At 45.0% G+C, this 18019-nt stretch overlaps 1 long non-coding RNA gene across 2 annotated transcripts in view; it reads right to left on the reverse strand.

Annotated features, from left to right (window-relative positions):
* Positions 1-5023: 5023 nt before the first annotated feature.
* LOC137325494 (uncharacterized) overlaps positions 5024-18019 on the reverse strand; it is a 117522-nt gene continuing 104526 nt past the window's right edge. For both annotated transcript variants that reach the window (XR_010963886.1, XR_010963885.1), the window contains exon 4: positions 5024-6368. This is a non-coding gene — a long non-coding RNA (uncharacterized lncRNA). The remainder of the gene's footprint in view (positions 6369-18019) is intronic.

Below are 18019 nucleotides of genomic sequence, written 5' to 3' on the forward strand. Positions count from 1 at the left end.
TAGACTTGGCCATTGGGAGAGGAGGCACCATTGCGGGTGCTGGTTGGGGGGGATGGGGCAATGGGTGAGATGTGAGAGCGCTTTGAGTGGTGTCCCCACTTCCATGTCTCCTTTCGCCATCATCCCTCTCCCAGGCCGGCGCAACATCACTCCCACCATTGTTGGACAGCAGACTGGTGAGGAGATATGGCGCTTTCTAAGGCCACGGATGAAGTTTCTGTCTGCCTGTTCACCTCCTGACTCCCCAAAGCCTTTCCACCATCTACAAGGCACAGGTTAGGAGTGTGATGGAATACTCTCCACTTGCCTGGATGAGTGCAGCTCCAACAACACTCAAGAAGCTCGACAGCATCCAGGACAAAGCAGCCCACTTGATTGGCACCCCATCCACCACCCTAAACATTCACTCCCTTCACCACCGGCGCACCGTGGCTGCAGTGTGTACCATCCACAGGATGCACTGCAGCAACTCGCCAAGGCTTCTTCAACAGCACCTCCTAAACCCGCAACTTCTACCATCTAGAAGGAAAAGGGCAGCAGGCGCATGGGAACAACACCACCTGCACATTCCCCTCCAAGTCACACACCATCCCGACTTGGAAATATATCGCCGTTCCTTCATCGTCACTGGGTCAAAATCCTGGAACTCCCTACCTAACAGCACTGTGGGAGAACCTTCACCACACGGACTGCAGCGGTTCAAGAAGGCGGCTCACCACCAGCTTCTCAAGGGCAATTAGGGATGGGCAATAAATGCTGGCCTTGCCAGCGATGCCCACATCCCATGAACGAATTTTTAAAAAACCCTGTGCGACTGAGCTCCAAAGCCTCCCCCTCCGTCTCTGTCAGGGCCACTATTTGTGGTGGCCCACTCCAGTCCTACTCCTCTCCCATGCATTTTGTGCTTTCTTCTCCTACAAGGAGAGAAAGAACAGACGATGAAGGGGTCACCCAATGGATGCATTGCTTTGGGTTAAGCTGCCAATGAAAGAGAAGCATCAGAGGGTGAATATCAGACAGATTCATCACATTGCTTCAGGATTGGGAGGAGTGGGAGTGGTGGGTTCACAAATGGGGAGGTGAGGAAGTACATAGAAAATAAAGGTAAGTTGATATTGAGACTTAAGTGGGTGTGAGGAGTGATGTGATGGAGTAGGCTTGGCAAAGCAGAGTGAGGTGGGCGGGGGTTTAATGAACACCACAGGATGTAAGTGAATCAGTAACTGTACTCACTTTTCCTTACCTGGTTAGGTCATTAAAGCGCTTCCTGCATTGCACCCAATACCTGAGCACTGTGCTCCTGCTGCTCAGCTCCTCTGCCACCTCTAGCCAGGCCTTCTTAGAATCATAGAATGGTTACAGCACAAAAGGAGGCCATTCGGCCCATCGAGCCCGTGCCGGCTCTTTGTAAGAGCAATCCAGATAGTCCCATTCCCCCGCTCTATCCCGTGGCCCTGCAAATTTTTGTCCCTTCAAGTATTTATCCAATTCCTTTTTGAAAGCCATGATTGATTCTGCCTCCACCACCCTTTCAGGCAGCGCATTCTAGATCCTAACCACTCGCTGCGTAAAAAAAGTTTTTCCTCATGTCATCCTTTGGTTCTTTTGCCAATCACCTTAAATCTATGTCCTCTGGTTCTCGACCCTTCCGCCAATGGGAACAGTTTCTCTTTATTTACTTTATCTAAACCCTTCATGATTTTGAACACTTCTATCAAATCTCCTCTTAACCTTCTCTGCTCTAAGAAGAACAACCCCAGCTTCTCCAGTCTATCCACGTAACTGAAGTCTCTCATCCCTGGAACCATTCTTGTAAATCTTTTCTGCACCTTCTCTAAGGCCTTCTCACCTTTTGCCTTGGTGGCAAAAACAGGGCGTTTCCTCCAGTCAACCTGGTGCAGTATCTCCCTCCTGCTCCTGACACCAGCCAGTAGCAACTCAAGGGAAGCATCATTAAAACAGGGTGCTGCCTTCACCCTACAATGCTGCATTTTTCAATTTTCCTCCTTTCTCCTTCAAAACCCGTGGTCACAATGGCCTTTTAAATACTCCAGTTCACAGCACGTCATTCGGGTGCGCAGTACGCCCGCTGCGCAGCTTGGAGACACGAAACACGGAAGTAAATTAAGGGCCTTCAATTTAGTCACAATCGCTCGAGCCGACGCACAGAAAAGTTTTCCAGGTTTCCTACGTGACTACTCACCCACCCGCTGACTTCCCGTCGCCATGTTAAAATCATGCCCATGGTCCCCAGGTGGGATTGAATATTTTTTTTTAAAAGTACATGTTCATTAGCCTAAAGGCCTTTCCCTGGTCTTATAAATTCTCATGCCAGGTGAGGATTCACTGCTGAATATGTTCCTTTAAAATCTAAGTGATCGTCTTGGTGACGGTCGATAACTAACGTTCTTTCATGAGCCTTAAAGACCCAGCGCAGACAAAAGTGATTTATGAATGAAAGAAAGGCAGTGGTACATCATCAGTGTTCTGCTTTCTAGTTACTCCACGAGTGATTCAGCACTTCTGATGTCATCTCAGACGCATGGGTGTGCTGGAGCAAAAGCGAGTGGTGCAAACAATGATACATAAAATGGCTCTGAGGCGTGCCTGTGTTATTCACATCCATCAAATACAGGCTGGCAGCATGTAAATAAAATGTCAGGAAGTCACTGCACTGTGTCCTGGCGATTGGGGGGTGGGGGTTAGCTAGAGATTTAGTTCTACATTTTCCCAAGCCATGAATTGGCAACCATTAGGAGGGGCGCTGGGCCGGGGGAGGGGGGAGGTAGGATGACAAATAGAAGCCAGGTGCTTTCCCACGAGGAAGGAGGGTCACCCGAACCATCATTGCAACACCTTCTTTGGTATTGACTAGATACCCGAAAAGAAGGGACGGGGAAAACATCTTAAAAGGTGAAATAATAAAGTAAATATTGCAAGGCGGCGTTTTTTTCCTAAAAGACGCTGGATTCAGTGTTGGCTGCATTCACTGGGCTGAGCTCAGACCCCCTGATATTTGCGATTTCTACGTTGAGAGAAGTTCATACATGACAAGTGACTCAGGGGAACAAGGGACAGAATAGTGCCGGACATGTTTTGAAATTTGGAGATCAGCCAGATTGATTCGAATAGTCTTTCCATGTCTTATATTTTATGGTATGAAATTGTCCTCGGAGCATAGCAACATTGGTGGAGGGGGAGGGGGAGGGGAAAGAGAAGAATTCATAACCTGAGGGCGGTGGGGGGGGAATTATTAACATGGGGAGAAGGATTGTTAATGTGGAAGGATAAGAATTGTTAACTTGGGGTAGGGAGATTGGAGATTGGTAACGGTGTAGGGTGGAGAATGACTGGTAATGGGGAGGAGATGAGAATTGCTCTGGTCGCTATCTGTCATAACATTGTACATTTCTTTTTGAATATATTTATGACGTCACGATTCTAGAACAATTCTTGTCCGCGGACCATTGTTTTTTTTCTCACAGTCAAACCATTTTCTCACTAAACATGCAAGGGTGGTTGATCACGTTTTTAACCATGAGAATATTATTTTGTTGTAAATGCTGAATGGCAAGGCGGAAATTAATACCCAAATTAAAACTAGAATCAGTTGTCCGTCTCACGGCTCGATGAGTAAACGGCGTGATGCTGAGCCACACAGACCAGGAGATCTCAGGTTTAATCCTGCTCTGTGCTAAATCAGCTGAGTTAAGCCAGAACAACGGCGGGGCCTCAGATATTGGCCTCTGGGCTCCAGGCAATGACTAGAAAACAACCATCCAGGGTTGATGTTCTCACGTGAATATACCATTCACCTTCCTGGAAAGTTTATGTGTTTGGATGTTATGTGAGAAAAGGACAGTGATCCCTTCACCTCCACACACAGTTATACGACATCGAAGAGGGTAAGTGTAAGGGAGAGGGAAATAGATGGCAATGATAAGGAAAAGGGAAATGAAGGGGACATGGTAGGGGAAGAAGCCAGGATCAGCTCAGGATCAAAGTGGATTGATTTTATTCCCTGTTTAAAATCCAAAAATGCTTGCCGTCCTGATTTAAAGGGGCATTGTATTCATGGGAATGTGATTGGCCGACCTTTCAGCACAGATCCAGATTAATATCTGCCCTGCCATTGGACGGATAGGCAAAGGCAGATTATTACACGGGCTTATGGGGGCCGTGCGCAGGGGGCCCTGCCAAATATGCCCCCCTCTCCCCGCCCAGAGGGCGCATTTTCATTTAAGCGTAGTATATTGTGATATGATTTGGTTTATTATTAACACAGTGTGTAAACATCCTAGGCACCTATCTCTACATGCACTTTACCGCAAGCTTGTGTTTTAATCTTACAACTACACTCCAAAAGCACTGGCTGTAAAGTTGAGACATCCTGAGGTCGTGAATACAAGTTCTTTCATTAATGGATCATCCTGGAGGTCTCATCACATGACCTCTTGCCTCCAACCGCCCCGCCCCCACACTCCCGCCATCGGTGGCCCAACACGCCCATCCTCGCGGTGCTCCGCTTTCCCGCGGTCAATCGGACAGCGAATAGACTCTTCGTTACCCGATTGGATGATTCTTGACTGTCAGTCAAACAGGCTTTGTTCCCCTGTCCAGTATTTTTATAATTAGTAAACAAGTGTTCAAAGAAATTTATTTTTAAAAATAAAATCACTTTTTTTTTAATGCCCCTGTGGTTTTTCTCCCGGGTTGCTCACAGCAACGTCCTGGAGATTAATCGGCAATTCCCGGAGAGTCGGAAACCGGGAGCTCTTAATCCGACTCTGTGGATAAGGAAGGTTACTGGTTGAGCTTTGCCCATCTAAAAACAAAATGTCAGTTGTTCCTCCCCTCCCCACCGCCCCCATCTCCCCCCTCCTCTCATGTCTTGATACTCTGCCATGACAACCGAAATCTATGATTGAGGTCAAACAAAACCTGACTGGATGATTGTTTCACCAGCAATGGGAGTCTGCTGCTCTTTATTTGTCACCGTACAGAACCTTTTATTTTTCTGTACAATTAGACAGTGAGAGCAAATTCATTTCAGCCCCTCACAATATTCAAAAGCGTTGGGTTTGGCTTTGATCTCGGCAGAGCCACTGGAAGTGACTCATGCTAGTCAGCTTCTTAATTGAGGAAAATAACACATTTATTTATTTATCACTTTGACCTACATTGGATTCTCCGTAATTTTGCCTGGTGTCATCAAGGTTTTTCCCCCTCTTCGCCCACACGCGATTCTCCATCTGAGTGGGCAGCCAGGTGAACTACTTCTGAGGCTCCGTCAATGCTGCTCTGCAGCCGGCCACTAGGAGGTGCAAGAGAGCAACATAAAAAGAAAGAAAGACTTGCATTTATATAGCGCCTTTCACAACCTCAGGAACGTCCCAAAGTGCCTTACAGCCAATGAAGCCAATGAACGCGGCAGCCAATTTGCACTCAACAATGAGATAAAGACCAGATAATCTGTTTTTTAGTGATGTTGGTTGAGGGATAAATATTGGCCAGGACATCGAGAACTCCCTTGCTGTTCTTCGAAATAGTGATATGGGATCTTTTACATCCACCTAAGAGGTTTAATGTCTCATCCAAAAGACGGCACCTTTGAATCACCATCTGATCCTCATGTCCTTTATTTTTTGGTGGGGGGGGGTGGGGGGAGGTGGGAGGTGCCATTCCTGTGCTCCCCTCCATCTCCCTCCGGTGGCCTGGCTGAGATTGGCAATCCGAGCTTGAGAAATCGGAAGGGGTGCTACCACTCTGAATCGCGTCCTCCTACATCACTGCCGTAGTTTTGGGGTTTCCCATTAAACACCGCAAAGCCACAGCTAAAAGGATCAAATAGCTTGTAATTAAAAATAAGTCTTTGCAACGAATTTTTTTTTTAAAGTCTCCAAGAAGCGCCCGCACTAAGAGTTTATTTCTGGCAATGATTCCTAAACCATCTGTGGAAAGCAGGTTAAAAGAATGAAAAGAAAGACTTTCATTTACATAGGGCTCTACAACCAATGAAGTACTTTTTGAAGGGTAGTCACTGTTGTAATACAGGGAACGCGGCAGTCAATTTGCACACAGGAAGGTCTCACAAACAGTAATGGAGATAAAGACCAGATAATGTGTTTTTTTAGTGATGTTGGTTAAGCGATAGATATTGGCCAGGACACCGGGGAGAACTCCCCGGCTGTTCTTTGAAGAGCTGTATATTGATGCTGTTGACAGAAGCAAACTCAGTTACGGCCCACAGCGTTCGACTCAACCATCCGGCTCAGCCCTGCTGGGCGCTCGCTGCGTTGGCATGAATTTCTCATAAAAAGAGAGATTTCTCGTATTTTTCTTTCCTCTCAAGAAATCGAAACTGACACCTGGAAAGGAAAAACAAAAGGCGTGTTGTTGAGTCAAGTTATTGTTTTTAAGGTCGAATCTGATTCAGCAACTTTCCGAGATTCTCAGCACGATCTGGCTCCTTGTTTGACGCTAAAACAAAAGTAAAATGCGGGTGCTGGAAATCTGAAATAAAAACACTCAGCGGGTCAGGCAGCATCTGTGGAGAGAGAAACAGAGTTAACGATTCAGGTCGATGACCTTTCCTCAGAACTGGAAGGCGTTAGAGAGGAACAACTTTTAAGCAAATACAGAGCCAGCGAAAAGAGGTGGGGGGGGGTTCAGGGAAAGAACAAAAGGGAACAAAAGTCTGTGATAGGGTGGAGGGCAGGAATGATTCAATGAAAAAAGGGAATGATGGTCCAAAGCAAAGGTGATGATAATGAGACAAGTATAGAAGCAAAAGAGGGGTCCAGAGAAGATGTAAATGGCTACAAAATGTCCGAGAGCAAATAGGAGCAGAGGTTAAGGTCTAAAGTTGTTAAACTCAATGTTAATCTCAGAAGGCTGACGGCCTGGGGTCAGTTCAGGATCAAAGCCTAAAATTCAAAGAAGCTTGCTGTCCTAATTTAAAGGTGCATTTGTGGAAATGGGACTGCAAACCTTTCTTGGTTAGAGGGGGTTCAGATGACACAGAACATCTGTGTCATCTGAACCACGAGATAAATACAAAGGTGAGAGAGACCATTCGGCCCATCTTAGTTTATCCATCTAAAGAAACCCACAGTTTCCCTCCATCGCAGCATCAAACTGTCCCTTAAGCCTTAGGATGCTATTATTTCTTAGGAGTCCAGGTGTCTGGAAATGTGCAGAGCCCCCTCTGCTGCTGCACTCCATAGTATCAACACTCCAGTTTTGGGGAACTCGTGACATCATAGACCTCTGAAAACAAATGAGCGATCAGATCAAGGCTGGACTTGGTTCTAGGAAATGAGGTGGGCCAAGTGGAGCAAGTGTCAGTGGGAGAGCATTTAGTGAGCAGCGATCATAGTATCATAAGGTTTAGAATAGCTATGGAAAAGGACACATACCACTCTAAAGTAAAAATACTCAATTGGAGGAGGGCCAATTTCAATGGGATGAGAACAGATCTGGCCCGGGTAAATTGGAATCTAAGATTGGCAGGCAAAACTGTAATTGAACAGTGGACGGCCTTTAAATAGGAGATGGTTCAGGTACAGTCTAGACACATTCCCATGAGGCAGAAAGGTAGGGCAACTAAAGCCAGAGCTCCCTGGATGACAAAAGAGATAGTGAGTAATATGAAACAGAAAAAAGGGGCGTATGACAGATGTCAGGTTGATAACACAGTGAGAACCAGGCAGAATATAGAAAGTTCAGAGGGGAAGTGAGACTGGAAATAAGAGGGGCAAAGAGAGAGTATGAGAATAGACTGGCGGCCAACATAAAAGGGAATCTAAAAATCTTCTACAGGCATTTAAACAGTAAATGGCAAGTAAGAGAAGGGGTGGGGCTGATTAGGGACCATAAAGGAGATCTACTCATGGAGGCAGAGGGGATGGCCGAGGTACTAAATGAGTACTTTGCATCTGTCTTTACCGAGGAAGAAGATGCTGCCACAGTCTCAGTAAAGGAAGATGTAGTTGAGATACTGGATGGGCTAAAAATTGATAAAGAAGAGGTACTTGAAAGGCTAGCTGTACTTAAAGTAGATAAGTCACCCGGTCCGGATGGGATGACTCCTAGGTTGCTGAGGGAAGTAAGGGTGAAAATTGGAAGATTATGGCCAGGACCTCCGCAAACATCCGTAGATACAGGGGTGGTGCCAGAGGACTGGAGAATTGCTAATGTTACACCCTTGTTCAAAAAAGGGTGTAAGGATAAACCCAGCAACTATAGGCCAGTCAGTTTAACCTCAGGGTGGGGAAACTTTTAGAAACGATAATCCGGGACAGAATTAACAGTCACTTGGACGAATGTGGATTGATTAGGGAAAGACAGCACGGATTTGTTAATGGCAAATCGTGTTTAACTAACCTGATAGAGTTTTTCGATGAGGTAACAGAGAGGGTAGATGAGGGCAATGCAGTTGATGTGGTGAATATGGACTTTCAAAAGGCGTTTGATAAAGTGCCACACGGTAGGCTTATCATCAAGATTATGACCCATGGAATAAAGGGGGCAGTAGCAACATGGATACAGAATTGACTAAGGGACAGGAAACAGAGAGTAGTGGTGAAATGTTGTTTTTCAGACCGGAGGAAGGTGTACAGTGGTGTTCCCCAAGGGTCAGTGCTGGGACCATTGCTTTTCTTGGTATATATTAATGACTTGGACTTGGGTGTACAGGTCACAATTTCAAAATTTGCAGATGACACAAAACTTGAAAGGGTAGTAAACCGTGAGGAGGATAGTGATAGACTTCAAGAGGATATAGACTGGCTGATGGCATGGGCAGACACGTGGCAGAAAAATGCAAAGTGATACATTTCGATAAGAAGAATGAGGAGAGGCAATATAAACTAGAGGGCACAAAGGGGTACAAGATCAGAGAAATCTGGGGGTATATGTGCACAAATCGTTGAAGGTGGCAGAGCAGGTTGAGAAAGCGGTTAAAAAAGCATACAGGATCCTGAGCTTTATAAATAGAGGCATAGAGTACAAAAGTATGGAAGTCATGATGAACCTTTATAAAACAATGGTTCGGCCACAACTGGAGTATTTCGGAAAGATGTGAAGGCCTTAGCGAGGGTGCAGAAGAGATTTACTAGAATGATTCCAGAAATGAGAGACTGGAGAAGCTGGGGTTGTTCTCTTTGGAACAGAGATGGTTGCGAGGAGATTTGATAGAGGTATTCAAAATCACAAAGGGTTTAAACAGAGTAGATAGTGAGAAATTGTTTCCATTGGCGGAAGGGTCAAGAACCAGAGGACATAGATTTAAGGTGATTGGCAAAAGAACCAAAGGTGACATGAAGAAAAACTTTTTTACACAGCGAGTGGTTAGGATCTGGAAAGCACTGCCCGAGGGGGTGGTGGAGGCAGATTCAATCATGACCTTCAAAAGGGAACTGGTTAAGTACTTGAAAGGAAAAAATTTGCAAGGCTACAGGGATAGGGCAGGGAAGCGGGACTAGCTGGATTGCTCTTGCATAGACCCCGCACGGACTCGATGGGCCAAATGGCCTCCTTCCGTGCTGTAACCTTTCTATGATTCTTTGATAATGCAGCCAGCTTCTGTAAAGATAAATGTGGGGAGCTTGTCCCCCACATTATCGTTACATTGCAGGGCCACAGAGAAAGAACAAGGGGGAGTGGGACTAATTGGATAGCTCTTTCAGAAGAGCCGGAGCAGGCACAATGGGCCGAATGGCCTTCTGCGTTGTAACATCCTATGATTAAACAATTGGGGTTCCCAGTGCACAGCACAGGCCAATTCAAACCTCACCTGATTGAAATCTAGAAAGGAGAGTGGTGTTTAAAGGTTCCCTGGACAGGAACAGTGGAAAATAGGCAGTTTAAAAGCAGTTTTAAATGACTACAGTTTTTCAATTCGCTATCCTACCCACAATTCTATTCCAAGTTTTAGTCACACTTTATGGGACAAACTTACTGATATGATCCTAAATTTAACTTTCACCTGTGACCCCCTTTATCCTATTTTCATGACATGCTTTATAATTGCGTTCAAATTTAGCTTTTCTGTAACATTTAATATTTTTATACTTCTTCGAGATCTCCTAACAGTCGCCTCCTATCAAAGCTAAAGAGCCCAATTTCCTCGTACTTCAATCCTCTGACGTGACTGATCAGCTCCATTGGCTCTTCTCTCTCTACGGCCTCCAGGGTTCCTGTCTATACTTCTCACTGCAATGATGTCGCACAAAAACAATGCAAGGATGCAATCTGGCACGGTTTGCATCATCGTGATATGTGTTTGCAAACCAAAGAAAATAGAACTTACCAAACACATATTTACAAGCACGGCCCCTCTTTGAAAATGGAGCAAAATCACTCGCTCCCACGAGTTCAACACTAAACGCTGAAGGTGACCATTTTCTACACTTCCACCAGAGGGCACCTAACTCCTATTTCTTTGTTCACAGTGAATGTTACAGTGGTAAACAATTTTACAACACCAAGTTATAGTCCAGCAATTTTATTTTAAATTCACAAGCTTTCGGAGGCTTCCTCCTTCCTCAGGTGAACGATGTTTTTTTTCACATCGTTCACCTGACGAAGGAGGAAGCCTCCGAAAGCTTGTGAATTTAAAATAAAATTGCTGGACTATAACTTGGTGTTGTAAAATTGTTTACAATTGTCAACCCCAGTCCATCACCGGCATCTCCACATCAGTGTTACAGTGAGAAGAGGTCATGTTATTTGGCTACACAATCAGCAGGAAGTTCCTGAGGAGCTTCTCCCGATCGGCTGGACTAAGTCCAGCGGGAAATATCAGCGGAAAACCCGGATACACCGAGTAAACGTAGTTTCTGCTGAGGTTAAGAACATAGGAACAGGGGTAGGCCATTCAGTCCCTCCAGCCTGTTCCGTCATTCAATTAGATCATGGCTGATCTGCATCTTAACTCCATCTACCCGCCTTGGCTACGTAGTCCTTAATATTCTTGCGTAACAAAAATCTAACAATTTCAGTTTTGACATTTTAATTGACCCCCGGCCTCAACAGCTTTTTGGGGGGAGAGAGTTCCAGATTTCCACTGCCCTTTGTGTGAAGAAGTACTTTCTGACATCAACCCTGAACGGCCTAGCTCTTATTTTAAGGTTATGCCCCCATGGTTCTGGACTCCCTCACCAGAGGAAATAGTTTCTCCCTATCTACTAATTCTAATTTAAAGGTGCATTCATGAAAATGGGACTGCAAACCTTTCTTGGTTAGAGGGGATTCAGATGACACGGAACAATCACGAGATAAATACGAAGATGAGGGAGGCCATTCGGCCCATCTTAATTTATCCATCTAAAGAAACCCACAGTTTCCCTCCATCGCAGCATCAAACTGTCCCTGAAGCCTTAAGATGTTATTGTTTCTCAGGAGTCCAGGTGTCTGGAAATGTGCAGAGCTCCGTCTACCGCTGCACTCCATAGTATAAACACTCCAGTTTTGGGGAACCTCTGAAAACAAACGAGCGATCAGGTTAATAGAGCCAGCTTCTGTAAAGATAGGAGCAAAATACTCCGGATGCTGGAAATCTGAAATGAAAACAGAAAATGCTGGATACACTTAGCAGGTCAGGCAGCATCTGTGGAGAGAGAAACAAGAGTTAACGTTTCAGGTCGATGTCCTTTCATCAAAAGTTTTTAATTTGATGAAAGGGTCCAAAAAGGAGATCTACTCATAGAGGCAGAGGGTATGGCTGAGGTACTAAATGAGTACTTTGCCTCTGTCTTTACCAAGGAAGAAGATGCTGCCAATGTCAGAGTAAAAGAGGAGGTAGTTGAAATACTGGATGGGCTTAAAATTGATAAAGAAAAGGTACTAGAAAGGCTGGCTGTATTTAAAGTAGATCAGTCACCTGATCTGGATGGGATACGTCTTAAGTTGTTGAGAGAAGTAAGGCTGGAAATTGCAGAGGTGCTGGCCATAATCTTCCAATCCTCCTTAGATATGCGGGTGGTGCCAGAGGACTGGAGAATTGTAAATGTTACACCCTTGTTTAAAAAAGGGTGTAGGGATAGACCCGGCAACTACAGGTCAGTCAGTTTAACCTCAGTGGTGGGGAAACTTTTAGAAACAATAATCCAGGACAAAATTAAAAGTCACTTGGACAAGTGTAGATTAATAAAGGAAAGCCAGCACGGATTTGTTAAAGGCAAATCGTGTTTAACTAATTTGATGGAGTTTTTTGATAAGGGAACAGAGAGGGTTGATGAGGGCAATGCAGTTGATGTTGTGCATATGGACTTTCAAAAGGTGTTTGATAAAGTGCCACATAATAGGCTTGTCAGCAAAATTGAAGCCCATGGAATAAATGGGGCAGTGGCAGCATGGATATGAAATTGGCGAAGTGACAGGAAACAGAGAGTAGTGGTGAACAGTTGTTTTTCGGACTGGAGGAAGGTATACAGTGGTGTTCCCCAGGGGTCGGTACTAGGACCACTGCTTTTTTTGATATATATTAATGACTTGGATTTGGGTGCACAGGGCACAATTTCAAAATTTGCAGATGACACAAAACTTGGAAGTGTAGTAAACAGTGAGGGGGATAGTGAGAGACTTCAAGAGGATATAGACAGGCTGGTGGAATGGGCAGACACATGGCAGATGAAATATAATGCAGAGAAGTGCGAGGTGATACATTTTGGCAGGAAGAATGAGGGGAGGCAATATAAACTAAATGGTACAATTCAAAGAGAGTGCAGGAACAGAGATATCTGGGGGTATTTGTGAACAAATCTTTGAAGGTGGCAGGGCAGGTTGAGAAAGCGGTTAAAAAAAGCATACGGAATCCTGGGCTTTATAAATAGAGGCATAGAGTACAAAAGCAAAGAAGTTATGTTGAACCTTTATAAAACATTGGTTCAGCCACACAACTGGAGTATTGTGTCCAATTCCTGGCACTGCACTTTAGGAAGGATGTGAAGGCCTTAGAGAGGGCGCAGAAAAGATTTACTAGGTCATGGGTTCAAGTCCCACTCCAGAGACTTGAGCAAAAAATCCAGGCTGACATTCGAGTGCAGTACTGAAGGAGCGCTGCATTGTTAGAGGTGCCGTCTTTTGGATGAGACATTAAACTGAGGTCGCATCTGCCCTCTCAGGTGTACGGAAAAGATCCTACGGCATTATTTCAAAGAAGATTAGGGGTGCTCTCTGTGGTGTCCTTGCCAATATTTATCCCTCAACCAACATCACTAAAGCATATCATTTGGTCATTATCACATTGCTGTTTGTGGGACCTTGCTGTGCGCTAATTGGCTGCCGTGTTTCCTATATTACAACAATGATTACACTTCAAAAATACTTCATTGGCTGTAAAGTGCTTTGAAACGCCCTGAGGTCATGAAAAGCGCTTTATAAATGCAAGTCTTTCTTTCTTTCTTTAGAATGGCTCCAAGGATGAGGGACTTCAGTTATGTGGAGAGATTGGAGAAGCTGGGATTGTTCGCCTTAGAGCAGATTTGATTGAAGTGTTCAAAATCATGAAGAGTTTAGATAAAGTAGATAAAGAGAAACAGTTCCCATTGGCGGAAGAGTCAAGAACCTGAGGACACAGATTTAAGGTGATTGGCAAAAGAACCAAAGACGACATGAAGGAAGTCTTTTTTACGCAGCGAGTAGTTATGATCTGGAATGCACTGCCTGAAAGGGCAGATTCAATCGTGACTTTGAAAAAGGAATTGGATAAATACTTGAAGGGAAAAAATTTGCAGGGCTGCAGGGAAAGCACGTGGAAATGGGACTAACTGGATTGCTCTTACAAAGAGCCGGCATGGGCTCGATGGGCCTAATGGCCTCCTTCTGTGCTATTAACATTCTATGATCCTACGTCATCGACCTGAAATGTTAACTGTTTCTCCGTCCACAAAAGCTGCCTAACCTGCTGAGTGTTGCCAGTATTTTCTGTTTTTATTTCTGTAAAGATAAATGTGGGGAGCCTGTTCCCTACATTATCGTTACGGGGCTACAGGGAAAGAGCAAGGGGGAGTGGGACTAATTGGATAGCTTTTCCAAAGAGCCGGCACAGGTATGATGGGCTGAATGGCCTCCTTCTGCAGTGTAACATCCTATGATTAAACAATTGGGACTTCCCAGTACACAGCACAGGCCAATTCAAACCTCACCTGATTGAAAACTAGGAAGGAGAGTGGTGTCTAAAGGTTCCCTGGACAGGAACAGTGGAAAATAGGCAGTTCAAAAGCAGTTTTAAATGACTACAGTTTTTCAATTCTCTATCCTACCCACAATTCTATTCCAAGTTTTAGTCGCACTTCATGGGACAAACTTACTGACAGGATCCTAAATTTAACTTTCACCAGTTTGAACCTGTGACCCCTTTACAACAACAACAACTTGCATTTAACGTAGTAAAACGTCCCAAGGCGCTTCACAGGAAGGTTATTAAACAACAATTTGACACCGAGCCACATAAGGAGACATTGGGACAGGTGACCAAATGCTTGGTCAATGAGGTATGTTTTAAAGGAAGAGAGGGAGGCAGGGGAGTCGGAGAGGTTTAGGGAGGGAATTCCAGAGCTTGGGGCCCAGACAGCACAAGGCACGGCCGCCAATGGTGGAGCGATTAAAATCGGGGATGCGCAAGAGAGCAGAATTAGAAGAGCACAGAGATCTCGGAGGGTTGTAGGGCTGGAGCAGGTTACAGAGATAGGGAGGGGTGAAGCCACGGAGAGATTTGAAAACAAGGATGAGAATTTTAAAATCGAGGCGTTTTAGTGGCGTTCAGCTTTAGCTTTGCTTTAGCATTTAATATTTTTATAATTCTTCGAGATCTCCTATCAGTCGTCTCCTATCAAAGCTAAAGAGCCCAATTTCCTCGCACTTCAATCCTCTGACGTGACTGATCAGCCCCAGTGGCTCTTCTCTCTCTACGGCCTCCAGGGTTCCTGTCTATACTCCTCACTGCAATGATGTCGCACAAAAACAATGCAAGGATGCAATCTGGCACGGTTTGCATCATTGTAATGTGTGATTGCAAACCAAAGAAAACAGGATTTGCCAAACACTTATTCACAAGTACAGCCCCCCTTTGAAAATGGAGCAAAATCAGTCGTTCCCACGAGTTCAACACTAAATGCTGAAGGTGACCATTTTCTACACTTCCACCAGAGGGCGTCAATCTCCTATTTCTTTATTCACAGTGAATGTTACAATAATAAATGGTCATGTTATTTGGCTACAATAATAACTTGCATTTATATAGCTCCTTTAACGTAATAAAATGGCCCAAGGCGCTCCATTGAACAAAATATGACACCGAAGGACATAAGGAGATATTAGGACAGGTGACCAAAAGCTTGGTCAAAGAGGCAGGTTACACAATTACAGGAAGTTCCTGGAGAGGTTCTCCTGATCGGCCGTCGTAACTCTGGCGCATCAATTGGGGACTCTCTTGTATCCATTTATATGAGAGCTTATCTAGGGTGTGGTGTGTGTTGTGTGGAGCTCTGTGAATAAAGGCTTGGAAATAACTGAGGACCAGTCTCTGGTATTCCATCCTTCACTGGGCTATCCAGTTTACTACACTGGATGGGGAGGGAGCCTCGTGGTGGTGTGAACTGGCAGGTTGGGAGCGATGGAGGGCAGAGATGGCGAATGGTGGATGCTGGAAGGGGAGGGATCTGGTTAGAGGCGGGAGGTGGTAGGACGGAACGGGCAAGGGGTGGATAGGCATAGGAGTTCATGGTGGGATGAAGTGAGAGAGAGGGAGAGAGAGAGAGAGAGAAAAGAGCAAGGGGCGGGAAGGAACGGGAGGTTGTGACCCTGAGGTAGGACGTGGAAGGACACAGAGGGAAAGGCCGAGGGGTAGTTGTTTCAGCTGAGAGGCGGTGAGGTGAGGGAACCAGCGAACAGGAGTGGGGCAGAAGCTGAGCATCATCGCCCCACTTCCCCCATAGCATAGTTGTAAAGCTGATTCCGAATACTAGAAAGGAATTGCTGCTCACCAGCACACTGTTTCAGAGAGAGCATTTCTCATAGTGACTGGTGCCTTGTCCAACATTCCTCCTTTAAACAAAACTACCTTCGGTAAACGCAAGGATCTTGTCTTCATTAATCAAAAACACATTAATTTCCCACTCATTTCATTGCAGTTTACTGGACTTCACTGTGCACAAAATTGCTGCAGTGACAAAACATCAACAGTCACTGCACGTCGAAGCAAGTGAAGCACGTGAAATACTTTGGGATGTTTCGGAGAGTTGCTATATAAATGCAAGGCTTCTTTCTGTCGTTCATATAGTAGAGAGTATTGCTCTGATCAGTCTTAGTCCTAAATACATCGATGCCCACACATAGTGGAGCATTTTAATAGTGAGCGCCAAGTGTGGCACATTGCACTACAGGTAGCAGGATGCAGGTGTGCACTTGTGATTACTGACGTGGGGAGTTCCTGATCTCCGCAGACTTTTGCTAGGAGCAGCCAAGTGGAAGTCACATGCTCCCTCACAGGAAGGGAGAAGGAGAGGGCCAGTCACACTGGGATGCTCTCACACAACTTCTACTGCTGCTTTCAGACCTCACTAGTGAAAATAGGCAATACTGGTCCATGACATGTCACCACTATTCGGAACATAGGACCATACTACCTCTGCTGAATCTAACAGAAAGCTATGGTCTGTTGTGACCTCTGACCTCTCCATGCGCCCTGTTTGGACAACCTTCACAGTTCATCCAGGTTCACATTAGAGGTTCACACTGCATCCTTTGGAGCAGGAGATGTGAGTGGGCAGTGAAGGAACAAGCACTTAAAGCTTGTTTGCCAGTAGCTAGATTATGGGATGGCATGGGCACCTAGCATCCTAGCCAGCTCAAATAGAGGATGCAGTGGATGCTCCGAGCTTTGCAAAGCCATTGGCTCAGTAAAGATCCTTTGCTTTTGGTGAGATTTCGTCCACCAAGGGTTCACCGTCCTGCCCAAAAATGGCCCATTGGGATGTCAGGTTACTCAACTATGTTGTATGAATTAACCAGTAATTGTATCTTTGCCCACCCTTCACTACAAGGAGGTCTTACTCATTGAGAGCAAATGACCAGTCATCAAGCTTAAAATTAAATCAAACTCTCCTTTGGGCACCAAAGCTATAGTATACTGATACTGAAAACTGAAACCGATTTGTACACATCCATTCTTTTAAACTCAATAGATTTTGGGATAATATTGACTTTGTGCGTTAAACGGGTGATAGCGAGTCGGCAGCCCTTTTTACATCTCTCCCCTTTTTATTTCTATTGACCTGTTTTACACTATCGCACAAAGTCAAATCTACCCCTTTGTCTGTTACTATGCATAGGATACAATGATTAGCTCAGCGGGTAGCACTTTTGCTTCTGAGTCAGAAGGTTGTGGGTTCAAGTCCAACTCCAGAGACTTGAGCACAAAATCTAGGCTGACACCCCAGTGTAGTACTGAGGGAGTGCTGCACTGTCGGAGCTGCCATCTTTTGGATGAGATGTTAAACCGAGGCCCTGCCTGCCCTTTCAGGTGGATGTAAAAGATCCCATGGCACTATTTCGAAGAAGAGCAGGGGAGTTCTGCCTTGTGTCCTGGCCAATATTTATCCCTTAATCAACATCACTAAAACAGATTATCTGGTTATTGTCACATTGCTGTTTGTGTGACCTCGCTGTGTGCAAATTGGCTGCCACGTTTCCTACATTACAAGTGACTACACTTCAAAAGTACTTCATTGGCGGTGGAGCACTTTGGGACATCCTGACAATGTTAAAGGCGCTATATAAATACAAGTCTTTCTTTCTTTCTATTGAGACCCATGAATACTCAACTACTTTCTATCATTTCAAAAACTTAGAAGGAGAACTGATCTGCAGGTCAATAGCTCCTCTTGTGGTTCTTTTAAGTTAAAAGAGCTCAGTAGCATTTAAGTCTTTCACCTATCTCCACAAGTGTGACCACTGAGGCTCCGGTCTTGTTTTCTACTCACTGCTCTGCAGGTGTTGTTTTAATTAATATCCA

This window comes from Heptranchias perlo, chromosome 9 (genome assembly GCF_035084215.1).
Source record: "Heptranchias perlo isolate sHepPer1 chromosome 9, sHepPer1.hap1, whole genome shotgun sequence".
Taxonomy (NCBI): domain Eukaryota; kingdom Metazoa; phylum Chordata; class Chondrichthyes; order Hexanchiformes; family Hexanchidae; genus Heptranchias; species Heptranchias perlo.